The 13,369-nt window shown below is 37.9% G+C and overlaps 1 protein-coding gene across 15 annotated transcripts in view; it reads right to left on the bottom strand.

Annotated features, from left to right (window-relative positions):
- Nckap5 (NCK associated protein 5) overlaps positions 1–13,369 on the bottom strand; it is a 927,122-nt gene that overhangs the window by 440,659 nt on the left and 473,094 nt on the right. For 2 of the 15 annotated variants that reach the window (XM_074070604.1, XM_074070603.1), the window contains exon 3: positions 3,713–3,889. The exons of the other annotated variants lie outside the window; for them this stretch is intronic. The gene's annotated coding sequence lies outside the window, so the exon portion shown is untranslated. The remainder of the gene's footprint in view (positions 1–3,712; positions 3,890–13,369) is intronic. 15 annotated transcript variants of the gene reach the window in all.

Genomic DNA, 13,369 nt, shown 5'->3' on the forward strand with positions numbered 1-13,369 from the left:
TTATTTCAGCAGTTCATCATCCTGGTAGTCATAAGATTTTCCTTACATTTGGCAAAAATATTTTGTGTTTTAATTTAATTCCTTGTCTTATTATTGGGACTTCTATGAATCAAAAAAACAATTATTCTCCAAAATCTTCAAAAAAATGCTTTATTCCAGGAGACAATAACTAGGTTAGGCTTTAGCCTTTTAATAATAGACATGACAGCAGCTATACACATAGAGTATTTAATCTTCCTACTTTGCATAGTAAGTAGTCTCATGTATTCATGTGACTCATCAACAATTCTTATCATTTTGCCATGTCTTTAAAAATGGTAATCAAAATCAAATACAACACTCTAAGAAGGGTTTGGTTAATGTTAACTTGATTCAAAGTAGCAGGATTAAACTTACTACTAAATTCCAGGTCTCTATGTTATTGCCTCATCCTCTGACCCACAACTACCACTAACACCACTTACCTACACACAAACAGTTCTTCTGTGCTAAGAGTCCTTCAATTTGCTTGTTCAATTGCATATAGAATGGGTTCAACAAATACCTATCACTGACCAATTAATGCTCTTATCTTTTAGTCTACAATGACATTTGATTTTTTCTACAACACTCATTCCTTGATTGTCTTACTCACTAAAATGGTGATTTGTTTTCTTAATATCAATACATCACACCACTTGCATTAATTAATTCATTTATTGACTGTTTAATAATTACTTGCTTTCTGCAAGATACTCAATAGGTTCTGCCATTCCATTCAGAGTAAGACAAGATTTCTATTCTGAAAATACTTAAAATCTAGTCACTGACACTCCACTTTACTGGGACTATTATTCTAAATCCTACTTTGCATCTCTGTTGTTCAATGTGTGAAATATCTATCTTATGTTAACATTCCTTTCACACTGATAGCCGAGCATTTTGTAATATTTACTTCATTCCTGCCTCACCGTCATCCCACATGGAAGTCAGCCTTTAGTACAATCCTCCAACCAACTGTTTAGTCATTGATAAATTTGGTCAGAAAGAATGATTACAAATTGCTACCTTAATAAACGAAATTATAGGGGGTTCTTCAAGTGCTTTAGGGGGAAGTATATTTACCTCTATATTCTTTACCTCCAGAGCTTCTAACACATTCCAGAACTGAGTCTCATATACCCTGACTTTTCAAACCTCTCTTTACCTCTTGTTTTTAACAAGAGGTAAAATGGGCTTCTAACTCCATTTTCTGGCTGGTGAGGACTTCATCAACATTTCTCCTTCTCTTTCATGCTTTCTTAGAGCATGAATAGTTAGGGAGAAATATACTTTAATTTTTTAAAATAAATTGGTTTGCTGATGAGAGTTTAAATTGGTACCACTTTGGGAAACCATCTGGTAGTATCTAGTGAAACTGAATGTATCCAACGTCTGTGACCTAGCACCTCTACTCTAGGTGCATGTGTTTACCCCACATGTACACACACTCCCCCTAAAGACAAGTATCAGTATTACTTCTAAGAGCCCCAAGCTGGAAACAACCCAAATGTTTTTAACATAAATAAATTATGGTATACTTAAACACTGAAATAACAAACTGTACCTATACACAATACTACAGAGGAATCACTCAAATAATGTTGAATGAGAACAGCCCATGCTGCATGATCTCAGGTAACATTAAGTAGAAATAGGCAAAGACAATCTATATTGATAGGTGTTTATCAAAGAGGATTTGGTTAGGTGGTGGTGATGCTGGGGATTGAAGTTAGGAGGGACTGAAGTTGGGGCCTCTTACTTGCAAGGCAATAAGTTAAGACCTTCTGTACCTCCTTATATCATCTAATCATCTCACAGCTATATCATAAATGCTCATATTTCTGCCTCATATTCTAGAGTATGAAAAACTTTAAAGGCAAGAACCATCTCTTAAAAACACCTCTGGTACAGGGCACTGGTGTATACTACATCCTCAGTAATATATTACTGAACAATCAATCAATGATGTAAAATAAAGCTCTTGAAATTATTTTTATTTTTTTTATTGCAACCCATATGAGCTGAAGGCATAATAACATCAAGGTTAAGTCAGTAAAGTCATTTTTATGAGGGTCTGAGATAATATAAGTGAGGACTCTGTCACTTTGATTATATAACTTACCATGGCGATAACACTTAAAGGTCACAGCAGAATCACTGTCTATCAGACATACCTCTGAAAGAACAGATGTCTCAAGCTAGACTTGATGAGTGGGGGACTACAATCAAGTCTCTTATGCACACCACAAATGTAGATTGGTTGTATGTTGCAGATGAGACAGGAATGTGTATCCTTGAGATGGCAGCATGTGAAAGTCAGAGAGAGTGCTCTGTTCTAGCAATCAGGGATTCTGACTTATAGTCTTGACCAGGGATTTTGACTTATAGTCATAAGCCAGTTCAGTACAACAGTGAGTTCAAAACAAAATGGGATTCTAGAAGAGAAATCACAGAATAATTCTACTACTTACACTTTTAATCTATATGTAGACTACTTGTCTTTCCTCTTAAAGTCTCTGCTTTGGTAGTTCCATCTCCTCTATGTCTATGTGAGGCATTTCCTCGTCTGCATGTCCATTAATGCAGAGGCAGGATGCCTTCCATTTGCCTTCCTGATTCCTTCCTTGCCTGTCTCTACCATCATCTCTACCCTGGGTGGCTAACCTTTACAGCCCTCAATAAAAATTTTTGGGTCTCTGACTTCCTGTCATGCCCCACCCAGGAGAAGCCCAGGGAGAGAGAAGTATTTAGTCACCTAACTCAGTGGTTCTCACACTTTCTATTAGATCAGAATGACAAGAACCAGAGCTTATTAACATATGATTGCTTGGGACAAATCTGATTCAGTAGTATGGGGTTGAGACTCTACATCTCTAACAAGTTCCCTGGTGATGTGGATGCTGCTGATGAAGACCACACTTTGAGAACCACTGCCCCAGCTGAAATGGGCTACATATGTCCTTCTACCCAGAGCCCCTGCTCCTGTAGAGTGTGACCCACTCTACAGGACTATAGTGTTTCATTTTAGATGTCCAGATTGCTAGGTCACTATACCTAGATATTTGATCAATCTTTATTCTAGAGGTTTCTGTGGAGGCAGTTCTTAAGTGAGATTAATGTTTAAATCAGCAGACTGTAAGTAAAGCAGACTTTATATGATGACTGTCTTCCCAAGTAGAGGTAATTCTACAAACAGATTCCCTTTGAAATCAAACTGCAACTCTCCCCTGGGTCACAAGCCTGCCGGCCTCCCCCTCAGATTTGACTTACCAAGTGGTCTCAATCATATGAGCCAGTTCCTCAAATAAACACAAACACATACACACAACATACATGCATACACATGTGTGTATGTGTGTGCATCTGTACATATATATGTAAAGTTATGTGTGTATTTTTATATACACAGACACACATACACACGGTGTTGGCTCTATGGAAAACCCTAATTCAAAGACTTTGTCCTCTAGATTCCCATAACTATTCCTTGTTCCATCCATGGGAATATGTTGTTACCTGACTCTTCAGACAGGTGGGAAACAGGCTGATGCTCTGAAGTTCACAGTTTCTGCACTGTTTCCTGTCATATCCACACCTTCGTAAACAATCCCTGTATAATAAATCCTTGTTGAATGATCCTAATTCAAGAGTGCCTTCTGTTCCCTGCTGGAATCCTGACTGGTACAATCACCTTAAATTCAAGTGGAAAATCCACCCTGCTTTCTTCCTGCCATTCCTGCTGTGTTCTCTCTGGTGATTAATAGCATCTCTTCCTCCCAGGCATCCAGACTTGTAGGTTCAGCATCTGTTTCTGACTTCTTATAATCGTTGGTCCAACTTCCTGGGTTCTCTGTAATTCTGGAAGCCCCTTAGCAGAAAACACATTATTTTGTTTTTATATCTCCAGGGCCTAACACAGCACATTCCAGGCAACTTCTCAATAGACCAAAAATACGTACTGAGGAAATGCATAAATCAAAATTCATATAGAAACTTAAAGATCATATATGCCTTTCACAAACATTGTTTCTAGCCTCAAAATTTCAGATTCTTTAACACCAGCAAAGATTTGCTACTAATATGCTGGATTCTGGTTCTTCTTCCAGAATACTTGTATCTATCTCTTCTCCATTCGCTTTGCTACAACTGTGTTTTGTGCTTCTATTCTGTGTGAGCTAGATAATTGTATCAGCCTTCAAACCTGTTTCCTTGTCTCCAATCTCCTTTTCCTGTAACCCATCTTACACCTTAAATCTCTGATCATGATTTTCTCCACATTTAAATGCCGCCTATTACCCAATGAGCACAATCTAGATTTCTCAGGTCCCAGGTTAACTTCTCAAACTAATCTCTCCACTCAATTCACCTGTACGTCCCATTCTGAATTCTCTAACTCTGTATCTTCCTGTTTCCCTCTGCATAATGCTATTCTTCTTGCTTGAAAACAATTTCAACTTATTTTAGGTACAACTCTTAGAACTCGGTTCATGTTCTATTCCTGTCACTACGTCCATACACTATGATTTCTTACTGTGTCAAGTACCTTCAATAGCTATTGCTCATTCCTGACATGTACAATCTATTGATTTTTTTTGGAGGGGGGTATTGTGGTATAAACTCAGGGCCTCATGCTCAGTAGGCAGATGCTCTATCTCTTGAATCACACCCTCAGCCCATTTATTTCTTTAGCTATTTTTCAGATAGGGTTTTGTGTTTTTGCCAGGATGGCCTCAGACTGAGATCCTCCTACCTATGCCTCTCATGTAGATGAGACCACAGGTGTGTGCTACCATGTCCACTTTATTTGTTGAGATGGGGTCTTGATAACTTTTTTTGCCCATGTTGGCCTCAAACTGTCACCCTCTTGATCACCTCTCTAGTAGCTCAAATTGCAGGCATGAGCCATGATGCCCAGAGGAACGTATTGATTTTTATTCTTTTTGAAAGTATGTGTTAGGCTGAAGGTAATCAGAAGGCCTACAAAATAGTGTTCTACTTACTTATTTTTTTTATTATATTCATATGTGCATACAATGTTTGGGTCACTTCTCCCCCCTCCCCCACCCATTCCCTCTCCCCCCCAACCCCTTCACTACCCGGCAGAAACTATTTTGCCCTTATCTCTAATTTTGTTGAAGACAGAGTATAAGCAATAATAGGAAGGACCACGGGTTTTTGCTAGTTCAGATAAGAAGAGCTATAAAGGGAGTTGACTCACATTGCTTTCCTGTGCATGTGTGTTACCTTCTAGGTTAATTTTTCTCCAACTAACCTTTTCTTTAGTTCCTGGTCCCCTTTTCCTATTGGCCTCAGTTGCTTTAAAGTATCTGTTTAGTTTCTCTGTGTTGAGGGCAACAAATGCTACCTAGTTTTTTGGGTGTCTTACCTATCCTCACCCCTCCCTTGTGTGCTCTCGCTTTTATCATGTGCTCATAGTCCAATCCCATTGTTGTGTTTGCCCTTGATCTAATGTCTGCATATTTGGGAGAACATATGATTTTTGGTCTTTTGGGCCAGGCTAACCTCACTCAGAATGATGTTCTCCAATTCCATCCATTTACCAGAGAATGATAACATTTCGTTCTTCTTCATGGCTGCATAAAATTCCATTGTGTATAAATACCACATTCTCTTAATCCATTCGTCAGTAGTGGGGTATCTTGGCTGTTTCCATAGCTTGGCTATTGTGAATAGTGCTGCAATAAACATGGGTGTGCAGGTGCCTCTGGAGTAACCTGTGTCACAGTCTTTTGGGTATAGCCCCCAAAGTGGTATGGCTAGATCATATTGTAAATCAATGTTTAGATTTTTAAGAAACTTCCAAATTTTTTTCCAGAGTGGTTATACTACTTTACATTCCCACCAACAGTGTAAGAGGGTTCCTTTTTCCCCACATCCTCGCCAACACCTGTTGTTCGTGGTGTTGCTGATGATGGCTATTCTAACAGGGGTGAGGTGGAATCTTAGTGTGGTTTTAATTTGCATTTCCTTTATTGCTAGGGATGGTGAGCATTTTTTCATATGTTTTTTGGCCATTTGAATTTCTTCTTTTGAGAAAGTTCTGTTTAGTTCACTTGCCCATTTCTTTATTGGTTCGTTAATTTTGGGTGAGTTTAGTTTTTTGAGTTCCCTAAATAGTCTAGTTATCAGTCCTTTGTCTGATGTGTAGCTGGCAAATATTTTCTCCCACTCTGTGGGTGGTGTCTTCAGTTTAGAGACCATTTCTTTTGTTGAGCAGAAGCTTTTTAGTTTGATGAAGTCCCATTTATCTATGCTACTTCTTAGTTGCTGAGCTGCTGGGGTTCCATTGAGAAGGTTCTTGCCTATACCTCTTAATTCCAAGGTATTTCCTACTCTTTCCTGTACCAACTTTAGAGTGTGTGGTCTGATATTAAGATCCTTGATCCATTTTGAGTCAATATTGGTATAGGGTGATATACATGGATCTAGTTTCAGTTTTTGCAGACTGCTAACATTTTCCCAGCAGTTTTTATTGAAGAGGCTGTCTTTTCTTCATTGTATATTTTTAGAGCCTTTGTCAAAGATAAGTTGGTTATACTTGTGTGGCTTCATATCCGGGTCCTTTATTCTGTTTATTGGTCTTCATGTCTGTTTTTATGCCAGTACCATGCTGTTTTTATTGCTATTGCATTGTAATATAGTTGAAGTCGGGTATTGTGATACCTCCAGTATTGTTCTTTTTACTGAGTTTTGCCTTGGCTATTTGTGGCCTCTTATGTTTCCATATAAATTTAACGGTAGATTTTTCAATCTTTTGATGAATGTCATTGGGATTTTGATGGGAATTGCATTGAACATGTAGATTACTTTTGGGAGTATAGACATTTTTACTATGTTGATTCTACCAATCCATGAGCATGGGAGATCTCTCCTCTTTTTATAGTCTTCCTCAATATCTTTCTTCAGAAGTTTATAGTTTTCCTTATAGAGGTCGTTCACATCCTTTGTTAGGTTTACACCTAGGTATTTGATTTTTTTTTTTGAGGCTATTGTAAATGGAATTGTTTTCATATATTCTTTCTCAGTTTGTTCATTATTAGTGTATAGAAATGCTAATGATTTTTCTATGTTGATTTTATATCCTGCTACCTTGCTATAGCTATTGATGGTGTCTAGGAGCTTTTGAGTAGAGTTTTTGGGTCTTTAAAGTATAGGATCATGTCATCTGCAAATAGGGATATTTTGACAGTTTCTTTACCTGTTTGTATTCCTTTTATTCCTTCTTCTTGCCTAATTGCTCTGGCTAGGAATTCCAGTACTATGTTGAATAGGGGTGGAGATAGTGGGCATCCTGTCTCATTCCTGATTTTAGAGGGAATGGTTTCAATTTTTCACCATTACATATAATGCTGGCTGTAGGTCTGTCATATATAGCTTTTATAATGTCGAGGTACTTTCCTTCTATTCCTAGTTTTCTTAGAGCTTTTATCATGAAATGGTGTTAGATCTTATCAAACGCTTTTTCTGCATCTATTGAGATGATCAGGTGGTTTTTGTCTTTGCTTCTGTTAATGTGGTTTATTACATTTATTGATTTTTGTATGTTGAACCACCCCTGCATTCCTGGGATGAAGCCTACTTGATTGTGGTGAATGATCTTTTTGATGTGTTGTTGAATTTGGTTTGCCATTATTTTATTGACGATTTTTGCATCAATGTTCATTAAGGAGATTGGCCTATAGTTTTCCTTTTTGGAGGTGTCTTTGCCTGGTTTTGGGATAAGTACAATACTGGCTTCATAAAATGTGTTAGGCAGTTTTCCTTCCCTTTCTATTTCATGGAATAGTTTAAGAAAGGTTGGTATCAGTTCTTTTTTAAAGGTCTTATAGAATTCAGCAGAGAATCTATCAGGTCCTGGACTTTTCTTTTTAGGGAGACTCTTGATTGCTGTTTCAATTTCATTTTGTGTTATAGATCTATTCAGGTGATTAATGTCCTCTTGGCTCAGTTTTGGATGATCATAAGTATCCAGAAATCTGTCCATTTCTTTAAGATTTTTTAATTTATTTGAATATAGGTTCTCAAAGTAGTCTCTGATGATTTCCTGGATTTCCATGGTGTTTATTGTTATCTCCCCTTTTTCATTCCTGGTTTTACTAATTTGGGTTATTTTCTCTCCTCATTTTAGTTAGGTTTGCCAGGGGTCTATCGATCTTGTTCATTTTTTCAAAGAACCAACTTCTTGTTTCATTAATTCTTTGTATGCCTTTTTTGGTTACTATTTCATTGATTGCAGCTCTTATTTTTATTATTTCTCTCCTTCTATCTGTTTTGGGATTTGCTTGTCTTGTTTTTCTAGGAGTTTGAGATGTATCATTAGGCCATTGATTTGAGATCTTTCAGTCTTTTAATATATGCACTCATGGCTATAAACTTTCCTCTCAGGACTGCCTTTGCTGTGTCCCATAGGTTCCTGTAGGTTGTGTTTTCATTTTCTTTGACTTCCAGAAACTTTTTAATTTCCTCTTTTATTTTATCAATGACCCATTGCTCATTAATCAATGAGTTATTCAGTTTCCAGCTGTTTGCATGTTTTTTGTCTTTATTTTTGTTGTTAAGTTCTAGTTTTATTGCATTGTGATCAGATAGAATGCATGGTATAATTTCTATTTTCTTATATTTGCTGAGGCTTGCTTTGTGTCCTAGGATATGATCTAATTTGGAGAAGGTTTCATGGGCTGCTGAGAAGAATGTATATTGTGTAGAAGTTGGATGAAATGTTCTGTAGACATCAACTAGGTCCATGTGATCTATAGTATATTTTAGATCTAGGATTTCTTTATTGATTTTTTTGTTTGGATGACCTATCTATTGATGATAGTGGGGTGTTAAAGTCTCCCATGACCACTGCCTTGGAGTTAATATATGCTTTTAGGTCCTTCAGGGTATGTTTGATGAAATTGGGTGCATTGACATTGGGTGCATATAGGTTGGTAATTGTTATTTCCTTTTGGTCTATTTCCCCTTTCTTTAGTGTGGAATGTCCTTCTTTATCTCATTTGATCAATGTAGGTTTGAAGTCTACTTTGTCAGAGATAAGTATTGCTACTCCTGCCTGGTTTGGGGGGCCATTTGCTTGGTAAATCTTCTTTCAGCCTTTCATCCTAAGCCTATGCTTATTTCTGTCAGTGAGTTGGGTCTCCTGTAAGCAACAAATTGTTGGATCTTCCTTTTTAGTCCAGTTTGTCAAATGGTGCCTTTTGATGGGGGATCTACTTACTTATAATCACCAAATAAACACAGTAACTGGCATAGGTCAGTAATAAAGACTTTCTATTTCTTTACTTTGTGGGTATATCCATGTCTAAGAAAGGTCTATCTGTTGAGACAGAGAATGTACACTGGTCATATCTGAAGGCATTGACAACACATAGAGAAAAGGGCTCCCATCTGCATGGGGTTGACAAATTCTGAAAGGCACATGGATCTATGCAACTAATTTTATGGAATATCTGTTCTATAAATATGCATTTATTGTGGACTTTTGTTTGGGAAGTTTTGGGTTGTCTTAAGGAAGGTGTTTTTCTGTCTTGTCCTACAAGACAAATTGCCAGAGAATATGACTCAAAGATCTAGATATGGCCAGGAATCTGTATATTTACTAACTACCTTATGGGTTTCAAATGTTGGTGGCTTTGCATTTGGCTTCTATTGTGAGAAAGAGTGGGATGGTATATAAAATAAGAAAATATATAGATGAGAAACAAAGACCTAATATTAATTATAGAGCAGCTGTAAACAAGACTACTAAATATGGAAATGTTATTCAAGTTAATTTTCTCACTAAAAAAATGTAATACAATCATTTCACATATTTTCCACCTGAGAAACTGATTGTCCATTTGCTTTCGAAATCACCCATATACATGACGGTTGTACTAGCTAATTATTTACCTCACAAAGCACTGAGGGGTAGTAGTAATGTGGCTGTTACACAGTATAAAAGATTTTATGCAATTCAACTACAGGAGAGACATGCTTCTAAATGAGAGAGGGGATAGGTAACCAGAGAGGAGTACTGCTACATATAAATTTAACACAAGCAAAAATCAGATTCGTCCTTTTGGAAATTTGAAAGGTCTGTCTCTGTGTTCTGTTTGCTTTGTGTTAGGGAGGGTTTCACTGGAATCTATTCAAGGCAAGTACCGAGTCTATTTGCTATCATTGTGTTCTTTGATCTCAGTATATTGGATGCAGCTGCAGAGACAGGTAATATAAGCAAATACGAAGAAAACAAACTGCTGCCTGCAGATAATTTTTTTCTGGGCTGTTAGGGGAGATCCAAGATGATTACAAATTTTCCTCCATTTATTTTTAAGAACATGAATAGCAATACACACTTCAGTCTTCAGAATGGAGGATTCACCTTTGAACTCACTTTGAATTAATACTTGAGAAAATTCATTATGCCAAGTAACTTATTTGCTCATTCAAAAATATCATTGGGATTCTGTGCCAGACCCACAAATAAGGGGACACCTACTGTAACAGGAGCATGCAGATATCCTATTGACATCTCAGAAGAATGGTGCTTCACTGTTCTCCATTTCCACTATAATCACCTCATTTGTAGGTGTGATCTACCACTTGGTAGTATGTTTCCTCTGGTATTTTCTGGTTTCTATCCACCTTCTATTCGACTAACAAAACAATCTTTCCTTCCTTGATTATCAATCATTCAATTAGTCAGTCAACAACTACGGTCACTGAGAACCTGCTGCTATTGGGTGGCGGGGAGGAACACAAGGATTTTGCTTTTAATGACAAAAGTAGATGACATAAAGGCCCACCAGAGACATCACACCCTAATATCTGAATTCGCCAAAAGCAATTTTTCAGGTGTCATTAAAGTTACAGACTTTAAGATGATAAGGGTGGGGTTAACCTAATCCTATGAGCCTTTAAAAGCCAAGAATTTCTTTGGCGGAGGCAGGAAGTATGGCCTGGAGAAGTAAGAGAGATTCCACAGCTGAACAGGATTCACTGTATGTACCGTTGCTGGTGTTGAGATACAGGCCCCATATACAAGGACTGGAAACAGACCTCAAACAGCTTGAGTCCAGTGTTCTGACCAGGAGCAAAGAAACACATTGAGCCAACCCAAACTTCTGCTCTATGGAACTATGACATATACAAGTGTTGCTTCAGTTGCCAAATGAGTGTAATTTGTTATGGCAGCAACAGGAAATTAATACAAAGATCCTGTGAGTGACCCATGTGGAGGGCAGCACTTCTCTACAAAGCAACACATTCTTGTTTAAGAGGAATAGTCAGGGTCTGATTAAAAAAACCATTGCCTTGGGTCCTATAAAGTATATTTGTTTGTTTGTTTGACTGTTTTGTAGTGCTGGGAACAGAACCCAGGGCCTTGCACATTTTCAGCAAGCACTGTACTTCATGAATGATATGCTCAGCTGCCTATAAGTTCTGAACTTTAAAATTCAGAAAGAAAAGTCACTGAAACTTGCAGTAGTCACAGAAGACTTCATACAGTATTTGATGTTGGTAAATAAGGATATCATCAGATCAAAAAGGTAAGCATTTCAAAGGAAAAAAGAGGGGGACAATATGGCAGAGGCAGAAATAAGCAAGTCAGGGTGGCTATGAAGGGACCACTCAATTGGAGTGGCAAACACTGCTGGTGAGCATAGTTAATAAGAGTTGTGAATTCAGTGGTAGTTTGAAACTTCTCAGGGATCATTCTAGGCCAAAGTCATGAGAGGGAGCAGAGGGAAGGGAGCTGTACACGAGCAACATTGCAGGCAGGCATCATATACTATAAACAGGAAAGCAGAGAAAAAAATGTCAAGAACAACAAAATAAGCTAGTTATTTTTGAGGAGGAGAATCGGAATGTGAAGTGATGAATTGGGGACTTTAGTTTCTTCTTCCACTCCCAATGCTTTCCTCAATCTTTTAACATCCATCCATTTCAAAACCTATTCTCTGTAAGGCTCCCTTCTCTCCTCATGTTCATATGTATAGGTTACTCTTAAAAAAAGAAAAAAGGCAGATGCTGGTTATAAGAAGTCAAGATCTAGATCACTTTCAAGAAGAGAAGACATGTCACTCTGAAGAGGAAGAGCACACCCTGTGTAGATTTCTGGCCCACTGCCTCACTGTAACCCCCTGTGTCCCATAAAAGCCCTCTGCACTCAAGAGCCCTAAAAAATGGAGATTTGAGACAGAGAGGTTTTTCCATTTTCCTCAGGGTTAGCCTGAAATAAATCTGTTTCCTTTCACCAATTTCTGTCTCCCAGGTTTTCAGCAGAGTGACAAGAAATACAGACTTCAGATTCCAGTAACGGGTACATGATGGGGTACCTGAGCTCCTCTCTCTGTCATCTCTTCACCTAACTTTTAATCAGCCCACATTGGTAGGTTTTCCACATTGATTTCTGGGTAGGATTGCATTTGAATACACATTCCATGGCAGTATGGTTTGCCAGGGCTGCTATAACAAAAGTACCACAAACTAGTTCTCTCAGTTCTGAGTGCCAGAACATAGGAGTCAAGGTGTCAGAAGGTTGTGCTGCCTCTGAAGCCTCTCTCCCAACTTTCCAGAGTTCCTTTGCTGTGGCAGCATATCCTTACCCTCATAGGAAGTGCTTCTCATGGGTTCACAACCATCACCCAACTCCAGTGTTACCTCATTTTAATCAATTCCATCTTCAAGACTGTTTCACAACATTTTGGGGTACTGAAGATTACCACTTCAACACATAAATTTGGGGAAGGGACACAATTCAACATCTAAGGATGACTAAAATTAGGTTTGATAGCCTTTGTGATAAAATAGCAACTTAGACTGGCATTGAAAGTCCTATAACTAGTAATTTATCTTCCAATGTGTCAAGTGGACCATTTAGTCTTACAATTTACTTATTCTTCCTGTTACTTACTAACTTTTCCTTCTCTTAAAACTTTACATACCCAGTTCAAGCCTTGTCTCTAAGCTCTATTATACCATGCATTTCTAGAGAGGCTATTCAGCTTTACATATTATATTATATCATATTATATTACAGTAGTGAACTGTCTTATGTTTAATAATCAATTTGCCATCCTCAGTGAGAATGGCTCTTTTTTTTTTTGCAGTACTGGGGCTTGAACTCAGGGTCTACACCTTGAGCCACTCCACCAGCCCATTTTTTGTGAAGGTTTTCTCGAGATAGGGTCTTGGGGAACTATTTGCCTGGGCTGGCTTCAAACCACGATCCTCCTGATTTCTGCCTCCTGAATAGTTAGGATTGCAAGCATGAGCCACTGGCACCTGGCAGAATGGCTCATCTTAATCATTTTGTATCTAAAATGATGCTCTGAAGTCA

This window comes from Castor canadensis, chromosome 4, assembly GCF_047511655.1.
Source record: "Castor canadensis chromosome 4, mCasCan1.hap1v2, whole genome shotgun sequence".
Classification (NCBI taxonomy): Eukaryota; Metazoa; Chordata; class Mammalia; order Rodentia; family Castoridae; genus Castor; species Castor canadensis.